At 43.3% G+C, this 9,829-nt stretch overlaps 1 long non-coding RNA gene across 1 annotated transcript in view; it reads right to left on the bottom strand.

Annotated features, from left to right (window-relative positions):
• LOC307185421 overlaps positions 1 to 9,575 on the bottom strand; it is a 1,499,986-nt gene extending 1,490,411 nt beyond the window's left edge. Inside the window, exon 1 of the long non-coding RNA XR_013828066.1 lies at positions 9,433 to 9,575. This is a non-coding gene — a long non-coding RNA (uncharacterized lncRNA). The remainder of the gene's footprint in view (positions 1 to 9,432) is intronic.
• Between the last annotated feature and the right edge of the window lie 254 nt (positions 9,576 to 9,829).

Raw genomic sequence — 9,829 nt, forward strand, 5'->3', positions numbered from 1 at the left:
CTTAAGGGGAAAGGAGAGGTGGGGTGATGCATAAAACCAGAGTTTGAAATTAGCACAGATACCGTTCAATAAACCAAATAGGTATTAGACAAGATCTACACCTTGCTCAATGAACAGGCCTCAACACACCCTATACACCGCAGAGAAATATATCTGAGGAATAAGAATCTTAAAACCCATGTATTGATATATCTCCATAAGGGAATCAAGTGTGTGCAGAGTGGCACAAACACAACAGTGAAAAGGAGCTAAACCCCATTATAGAAATAAATTTTAAAAACAAAACGCTGAAACAATGAAAGAGAGAAAAATTCTTACAAAATTCGCTCAGGGGCTGTGATGCAACCTGGATTGACCACATATAAACCCACAGCTGGATAAGACATAAGGCTGGACACTTGGGGCTGACAGGATTGGTGAGCTTTGGTGAGCAACTGCCGAAAGTTTAATGCAATACTTCATGCTACTCAGTCCAAGGGTCCCAACACTCCAGGTTGAAGGGAATCTTCCTACAGCTAAACCATGCTTGGGAAACCCAGCGACTGGTATACCATATGATCGGGAAAGGTTTCTAAAACGCACCTCATTTTTCCACTCCTGGGGCTCCGGATCGACATTCCAGCCGCTTTACTAACAACATCCCCACATGGAGTCAATGCCTTTAAGTTCTGGTATCGCACAGTCTGCAGTTAGTGCAGAGGATGAATGGGAATAGGGGGAACCAGTGAGAAACTAGCTGTAGCGGTTTCAATGGGCACATGTCACTCTAATATCACATCAGTAAGAAGAATTAAACAAAGGCACAGCAAGGTGCCCCAGAAGAAAAATAGGGCTCAAGGAATCCTGTGGTTATGGGGCAAGACCACAAAAATAAGAGCTAAAAAATGGAGCTAAGGGCCACTGCAATTCAAAAACCTGCAGAGTTATAAAGGCCAACTATTTTTAAAAAATATATTGAGGTAAGGCTATGAAGAGGCATTGAAAGCAAGGTAGAATTGCAAGAAACCGATTTCAGGAGGTAGACTGGAATTGCATTGAAAGCATATGAAGAGAGTCAGAAACTCGACAATGATGCACTTGGCCAAAAGGGGCATATGCGTTTTTTCCTGAATATATTCAGGAAAAAACGCATACGCCCCTTTTTGGCCAACCAAGCAAGCTTGCAAAGGAAATCTGCACTACAATGAAGTCTCACTTCCACCTGGTCAAAAGGGCCATCTGAAAAAAGTGTAAAATCCATAAAGGCACGACAGGCCATGGAGAACTGGGAGCCTTCTTATGCTGATGGGCGGGATGTAAATTGCCAACAGCCACTCTGGAGAAGTGTATGGTGTTTCCTGAAACATCTAAAAAACAAAGCAACAGAGCCTAGGGCACTTCACCTTATGGTCCTATAGCTTAGGGAAATTAAAATCAAAAAGACACAGCCATCCCAAAGTTTGGGATGGCTCTGTTTACAAGAACCTCGTTTACGGTACAAGTTCAATATTGCAGAAAGTGAAAAATGGATAACGAACTTGTGGTACTTACGTACAATGCAAAATCACTCCGCAATGAAATCTATGTCATCAGGCCCGTAGCAGCATAATGAGTGGATTCAGGTATGATGATTCTAACTGAAATAAGTCACACAGAAAAAGAAACATCATAAGATATCACTAATACACGGAATGGAAACTTGGCTACACAGGAACTGAATTTCAGAACAGAACAGGGTCTCAAATTTAGAAAACCAACTTATGCTTGCTTAAGGGTAAAGGTGAGTTGGGGTGCTGCATAAAACCAGAGATTGAAATGAGCACAGATAAAGTTCCTTAAGCCAAATATGGAATAGACAAGAGCTACTCCTTGCTCAACGAAATGGACTCAACACCGCATATTAAACGCCTAAGAATGTACCTGACTAGTAAGTATCTTAAAACCTATGGATTGCTATGTCTCCGAAAGAGAATCAAGCATGTGTACAGGGGCATAAACGCAGCAGTGATAGGATTGGAGAGGTTCGGTGAGCAAATGAAGACCCTTTGAAGTCATATTGCATGGTACCCATTCCACGGGTTTCAACTACCCAGGTTTAAGGTATTCTTCCTTCAGCTAAAACATGCATGTGGAACCCAGAGTATGATCATCCGTGTGAACGGGAGATGTGTTCAAATATGTCTCAGTTTTCCTCCCCTGGTACTCGGGTGCAACATTCCACACTCTTTACTAACACTCTCCCGACTTGGAAAGTTAGTGCCTTTAACCTCCTGTTTGGCCCAGTTTGCAATTTCTGCGGAAGATGAACAGGAATAGCGAGAACCAATGAGAGGATAGCTGGAGGTGTCTGGACGGGCAAATTTAACTCTCATTTCCCACCAGGAAGAGGAAATAACCAAAGGCTCAGCGTGCCGTGCCGGAACCAGATTAGGGCCTGAAGCCATCCTGCGGTGTTGCGGCCAGCTCACAAGAAAGCGAGTTGAAGAAAGGAGCTCAGGGGCACTGTAATTCACAAACCTGCAGAGTTATAAATGACAGCTATCGTCCAAAAATAGACTGAAGTAAGGCTGCCAAGAGGACTTGAAAGCGGGGCAGAATTGCAGGAAACCGATTTCAGGAGGTAGACTGGAATTGCATTGAAAGCATAGGAAAAGAGGCAGAACGTCCACAATGATGCACTTGGCCAAAAAGGGCGTATTCGTTTTTTCCTGAATATATTCAGGAAAAAACGCATACGCCCTTTTTGGCCAACCAAGCAAGCTTGCAAAGGAAATCTGCACTACAATGAAGTCTCACTTCCCCCCGGTCAAAAGGGCCATCTGAAAAAACTGTAAAATCCAGAAAGGCAGGACAGGCCATGGAGAACTGGGAGCCTTGTTATGCTGATGGGCGGGATGTAAATTGCAAACAGACACTTGGGAGAAGTGTATGGTGTTTCCTGAAACATCTAAAAAACAAAGCAACAGAGCCTAGGGCACTTCCACTTATGGTCCTATAGCTTAGGGAAATTAAAATCAAAAAGACACAGCCACCCCAAAGTTTGGGACGCCTCTGTTTACAAGAACCTCGTTTACAGTACAAGTTCAACATCACAGAAAGTGAAAAATGGATAAAGAAGTTGTGGTATTCACTTACAAAGCAATATCACTCAGCAATGAAATCTGTGTCATCAGGCCCTTAGCAGCACAATGAGTGGATTCAGGTATGATGATTCTAACTGAAATAAGTCACACAGAAAAAGAAACATCATAAGATATCAGTAATACACGGAATGGAAACTTGGCTACACAGGAACTGAATTACAGAACAGAACAGGGTCTCAAATTTAGAAAACCAACTTATGCTTGCTTAAGGGTAAAGGTGAGTTGGGGTGCTGCATAAAACCAGAGATTGAAATGAGCACAGATAAAGTTCCTTAAGCCAAATATGGAATAGACAAGAGCTACTCCTTGCTCAACGAAATGGACTCAACACCGCATATTAAACGCCTAAGAATGTACCTGACTAGTAAGTATCTTCAAACCTATGGATTGCTATGTCTCCGAAAGAGAATCAAGCATGTGTACAGGGGCATAAACGCAGCAGTGATAGGATTGGAGAGGTTCGGTGAGCAAATGAAGACCCTGTGAAGTCATATTGCATGGTACCCATTCCACGGGTTTCAACTACCCAGGTTTTAGGTATTCTTCCTTCAGCCAAAACATGCATGTGGAACCTAGAGTATGATCAACCATGTGATCGGGAGACGTGTTCAAATATGTCTCAGTTTTCCTCCCCTGGTACTCGGGTGCAACATTCCAGACGCTTTACTAACACTCTCCCGACTTGGAGAGTCAGTCCCTTTAACCTCCTCTTTGGCCCAGTTTGCAATTTCTGCGGAAGATGAACAGGAATAGCGAGAACAAATGAGAGACTAGCTGGAGGTGTCTGGACGGGCAAATTTAACTCTCATTTCCCACCAGGAAGAGGAATTAACCAGAGGCTCAGCGTGCCGTGCTAGAACCAGATTAGGGCCTGAAGCCATCCTGCGGTGTTGCGGCCAGGTCACAAGAAAGCGAGTTGAAGAAAGGAGCACAGGGGCACTGTAATTCACAAACCTGCAGAGTTATAAATGACAGCTATCGTCCAAAAATACACTGAAGTAAGGCTGCCAAGAGGACTTGAAAGCGGGGCAGAATTGCAGGAAACCGATTTCAGGAGGTAGACTGCAATTGCATTGAAAGCATAGGAAAAGAGGCAGAACGTCCACAATGATGCACTTGGCCAAAAAGGGCGTATGCGTTTTTTCCTGAATATATTCAGGAAAAAACGCATACGCCCTTTTTGGCCAACCAAGCAAGCTTGCAAAGGAAATCTGCACTACAATGAAGTCTCACTTCCCCCCGGTCAAAAGGGCCATCTGAAAAAAGTGTAAAATCCAGAAAGGCAGGACAGGCCATGGAGAACTGGGAGCCTTGTTATGCTGATGGGCGGGATGTAAATTGCCAACAACCACTCTGGAGAAGTGTATGGTGTTTCCTGAAACATCTAAAAAACAAAGCAACAGAGGCTAGGGCACTTCCACTTATGGTCCTATAGCTTAGGGAATTTAAAATCAAAAAGACACAGCCACCCCAAGGTTTGGAACGGCTCTGTTTACAAGAACCTCTTTTTCAGTACAAGTTCAACATCGCAGAAAGTGAAAAATGGAGAAAGAAGTTGTGGTATTTACTTACAAAGAAATATCACTCAGCAATGAAATCTGTGTCATCAGGCCCTTAGCAGCACAATGAGTGGATTCAGGTATGATGATTCTAACTGAAATAAGTCACACAGAAAGAGAAACATCATAAGATATCAGTAATACACAGAATGTAAACTTGGCTACACAGGAACTGAATTACAGAACAGAACAGGGTCTCAAATTTAGAAAACCAACTTATGCTTGCTTAAGGGGAAAGGTGAGTTGGGGTGCTGCATAAAACCAGAGATTGAAATGAGCACAGATAAATTTCCTTAAGCCAAATATGGAATAGACAAGAGCTACTCCTTGCTCAACGAAATGGACTCAACACCGCATATTAAACGCCTAAGAATGTACCTGACTAGTAAGTATCTTAAAACCTATGGATTGCTATGTCTCCAAAAGAGAATCAAGCATGTGTACAGGGGCATAAACGCAGCAGTGATAGGATTGGAGAGGTTCGGTGAGCAAATGAAGACCCTGTGAAGTCATATTGCATGGTACCCATTCCACGGGTTACAACTACCCAGATTTTAGGTATTCTTCCTTCAGCTAAAACATGCATGTGGAACCCAGAGTATGATCAACCATGTGATCGGGAGACGTGTTCAAATATGTCTCAGTTTTTGTACCTTGGTAGTCGCGTGCAACATTTCAGACGCATTACTAACACTCTCCCGACTTGGAGAGTCAGTCCCTTTAACCTCCTGTTTGGCCCAGTTTGCAATTTCTGCGGAAGATGAACAGGAATAGGGAGAACCAATGAGAGACTAGCTGGAGGTGACTGGACGGGCAAATTTAACTATCATTTCCCACCAGGAAGAGGAAATAACCAAAGGCTCAGCGTGCCGTGCCGGAACCAGATTAGGGCCTGAAGCCATCCTGCGGTGTTTCGGCCAGCTCACAAGAAAGCGAGTTGAAGAAAGGAGCTCAGGGGCACTGTAATTCACAAACCTGCAGAGTTATAAATGACAGCTATCGTACAAAACTAGACTGAAGTAAGGCTGCCAAGAGGACTTGAAAGTGGGGCAGAATTGCAGGAAACCGATTTCAGGAGGTAGACTGGAATTGCATTGAAAGCATAGGAAAAGGGGCAGAACGTACACAATGATGCACTTGGCCAAAAAGGGCGTATGCGTTTTTTCCTGAATATATTCAGGAAAAAACGCATACGCCCTTTTTGGCCAACCAAGCAAGCTTGCAAAGGAAATCTGCACTACAATGAAGTCTCACTTCCCCCCGGTCAAAAGGGCCATCTGAAAAAAGTGTAAAATCCAGAAAGGCAGGACAGGCCATGGAGAACTGGGAGCCTTGTTATGCTGATGGGCGGGATGTAAATTGCCAACAACCACTCTGGAGAAGTGTATGGTGTTTCCTGAAACATCTAAAAAACAAAGCAACAGAGGCTAGGGCACTTCCACTTATGGTCCTATAGCTTAGGGAATTTAAAATCAAAAAGACACAGCCACCCCAAAGTTTGGAACGGCTCTGTTTACAAGAACCTCGTTTACAGTACAAGTTCAACATCACAGAAAGTGAAAAATGGAGAAAGAAGTTGTGGTATTTACTTGCAAAGCAATATCACTCAGCAATGAAATCTGTATCATCAGGCCCTTAGCAGCACAATGAGTGGATTCAGGTATGATGATTGTAACTGAAATAAGTCACACAGAAAAAGAAACATCATAAGATATCAGTAATACACGGAATGGAAACTTGGCTACACAGGAACTCCATTCCAAAACAGAACAGGGTCTCAAATTTAGAAAACCAACTTATGCTTGCTTAAGGGTAAAGGTGAGTTGGGGTGCTGCATAAAACCAGAGATTGAAATGAGCACAGATAAAGTTCCTTAAGCCAAATATGGAATAGACAAGAGCTACTCCTTGCTCAACGAAATGGACTCAACACACCATATTAAACGCCTAAAAATGTACCTGACTAATAAGTATCTTAAAACCTGTGGATTGCTATGTCTCCAAAAGAGAATCAAGCATGTGTACAGGGGCATAAACGCAGCGGTGATAGGATTGGAGAGGTTTGGTGAGCAAATGAAGACCCTTTGAAGTCATATTGCATGGTACCCATTACACGGGTCTCAACTCTCCAGGTTTAAGGTATTCTTCCTTCAGTTAAAACATGCATGTGGAACCCAAGTGTGATCAACAATGTGAACGGGAGACGTGTTCAAATATGTCTCAGTTTTCCTCCCCTGGTACTCGGGTGCAACATTTCAGTCGCTTTACTAACACTCTCCCCACTTGGAGAGTCAGCGCCTTTAACCTCCTGTTTGGCCCAGTTTGCAATTTCTGTGGAAGATGAACAGGAATAGCGAGAACCAATGGAGACTACCTGGAGGTGTCTGGACGGGCAAATTTAACTCTCATTTCCCACCAGGAAGAGGAATTAATCAAAGGCTCAGCGTGCCATGCCAGAACCAGATTAGGGCCTGAAGCCATCCTGCGGTGTTGCGGCCAGCTCAACAGAAAGCGAGTTGAAGAAAGGAGCTCAGGGGCACTGTAATTCACAAACCTGCAGAGTTATAAATGACAGCTATCGTCCAAAAATAGACTGAAGTATGGCTGCCAAGAGGACTTGAAAGCGGGGCAGAATTGCAGGAAACCGATTTCAGGAGGTAGACTGGAATTGCATTGAAAGCATAGGAAAAGAGGCAGAACGTCCACAATGATGCACTTGGCCAAAAAGGGCGTATGCGTTTTTTCCTGAATATATTCAGGAAAAAACGCATACGCCCTTTTTGGCCAACCAAGCAAGCTTGCAAAGGAAATCTGCACTACAATGAAGTCTCACTTCCCCCCGGTCAAAAGGGCCATCTGAAAAAAGTGTAAAATCCAGAAAGGCAGGACAGGCCATGGAGAACTGGGAGTCTTGTTATGCTGATGGGCGGGATGTAAATTGCCAACAGACACTCGGGAGAAGTGTATGGTGTTTCCTGAAACATCTAAAAAACAAAGCAACAGAGCCTAGGGCACTTCCACTTATGGTCCTATAGCTTAGGGAATTTAAAATCAAAAAGACACAGCCACCCCAAAGTTTGGAACGGCTCTGTTTACAAGAACCTCTTTTTCAGTACAAGTTCAACATCGCAGAAAGTGAAAAATGGAGAAAGAAGTTGTGGTATTTACTTACAAAGAAATATCACTCAGCAATGAAATCTGTGTCATCAGGCCCTTAGCAGCACAATGAGTGGATTCAGGTATGATGATTCTAACTGAAATAACTCACACAGAAAGAGAAACATCATAAGATATCAGTAATACACAGAATGTAAACTTGGCTACACAGGAACTGAATTACAGAACAGAACAGGGTCTCAAATTTAGAAAACCAACTTATGCTTGCTTAAGGGGAAAGGTGAGTTGGGGTGCTGCATAAAACCAGAGATTGAAATGAGCACAGATAAAGTTCCTTAAGCCAAATATGGAATAGACAAGAGCTACTCCTTGCTCAACGAAATGGACTCAACACCGCATATTAAACGCCTAAGAATGTACCTGACTAGTAAGTATCTTAAAACCTATGGATTGCTATGTCTCCAAAAGAGAATCAAGCATGTGTACAGGGGCATAAACGCAGCAGTGATAGGATTGGAGAGGTTCGGTGAGCAAATGAAGACCCTTTGAAGTCATATTGCATGGTACCCATTCCACGGGTTACAACTTCCCAGATTTTAGGTATTCTTCCTTCAGCTAAAACATGCATGTGGAACCCAGAGTATGATCAACCATGTGATCGGGAGACGTGTTCAAATATGTCTCAGTTTTAGTACCCTGGTACTCGGGTGCAACATTCCAGACGCATTACTAACACTCTGCCGACTTGGAGAGTCAGTCCCTTTAACCTCCTGTTTGGCCCAGTTTGCAATTTCTGCGGAAGATGAACAGGAATAGGGAGAACCAATGAGAGACTAGCTGGAGGTGACTGGACGGGCAAATTTAACTATCATTTCCCACCAGGAAGAGGAAATAACCAAAGGCTCAGCATGCCGTGCCGGAACCAGATTAGGGCCTGAAGCCATCCTGCGGTGTTGCGGCCAGCTCAAAAGAAAGCGAGTTGAAGAAAGGAGCTCAGGGGCACTGTAATTCACAAACCTGCAGAGTTATAAATGACAGCTATCGTCCAAAACTAGACTGAAGTAAGGCTGCCAAGAGGACTTGAAAGTGGGGCAGAATTGCAGGAAACCGATTTCAGGAGGTAGACTGGAATTGCATTGAAAGCATAGGAAAAGGGGCAGAACGTACACAATGATGCACTTGGCCAAAAAGTGCGTATGCGTTTTTTCCTGAATATATTCAGGAAAAAACGCATACGCCCTTTTTGGCCAACCAAGCAAGCTTGCAAAGGAAATCTGCACTACAATGAAGTCTCACTTCCCCCCGGTCAAAAGGGCCATCTGAAAAAAGTGTAAAATCCAGAAAGGCAGGAAGGGCCATGGAGAAATGGGAGCCTTGTTATGCTGATGGGCGGGATGTAAATTGCCAACAGACACTCGGGAGAAGTGTATGGTGTTTCCTGAAACATCTAAAAAACAAAGCAACAGAGCCTAGGGCACTTCCACTTATGGTCCTATAGCTTAGGGAAATTAAAATCAAAAAGACACAGCCACCCCAAAATTTGGGACGCCTCTGTTTACAAGAACCTCGTTTACAGTACAAGTTCAACATCGCAGAAAGTGAAAAATTGATAAAGAAGTTGTGGTATTTACTTACAAAGCAATATCACACAGCAATGAAATCTGTGTCATCAGGCCCTTAGCAGCACAATGAGTGGATTCAGGTATGATGATTCTAACTGAAATGTGTCACAGAGAAAAAGAAACATCATAAGATATCAGTAATACACGGAATGTAAACTTGGCTACACAGGAACTGAATTACAGAACAGAACAGGGTCTCAAATTTAGAAAACCAACTTATGCTTGCTTAAGTGTAAAGGTGAGTTGGGGTGCTGCATAAAACCAGAGATTGAAATGAGCAGAGATAAAGTTCCTTAAGCCAAATATGGAATAGACAAGAGCTACTCCTTGCTCAACGAAATGGACTCAACACCGCATATTAAACGCCTAAGAATGTACCTGACTAGTAAGTATCTTAAAACCTATGGATT

Source organism: Stenella coeruleoalba (genome assembly GCF_951394435.1).
Source record: "Stenella coeruleoalba genome assembly, chromosome: 4".
Taxonomy (NCBI): domain Eukaryota; kingdom Metazoa; phylum Chordata; class Mammalia; order Artiodactyla; family Delphinidae; genus Stenella; species Stenella coeruleoalba.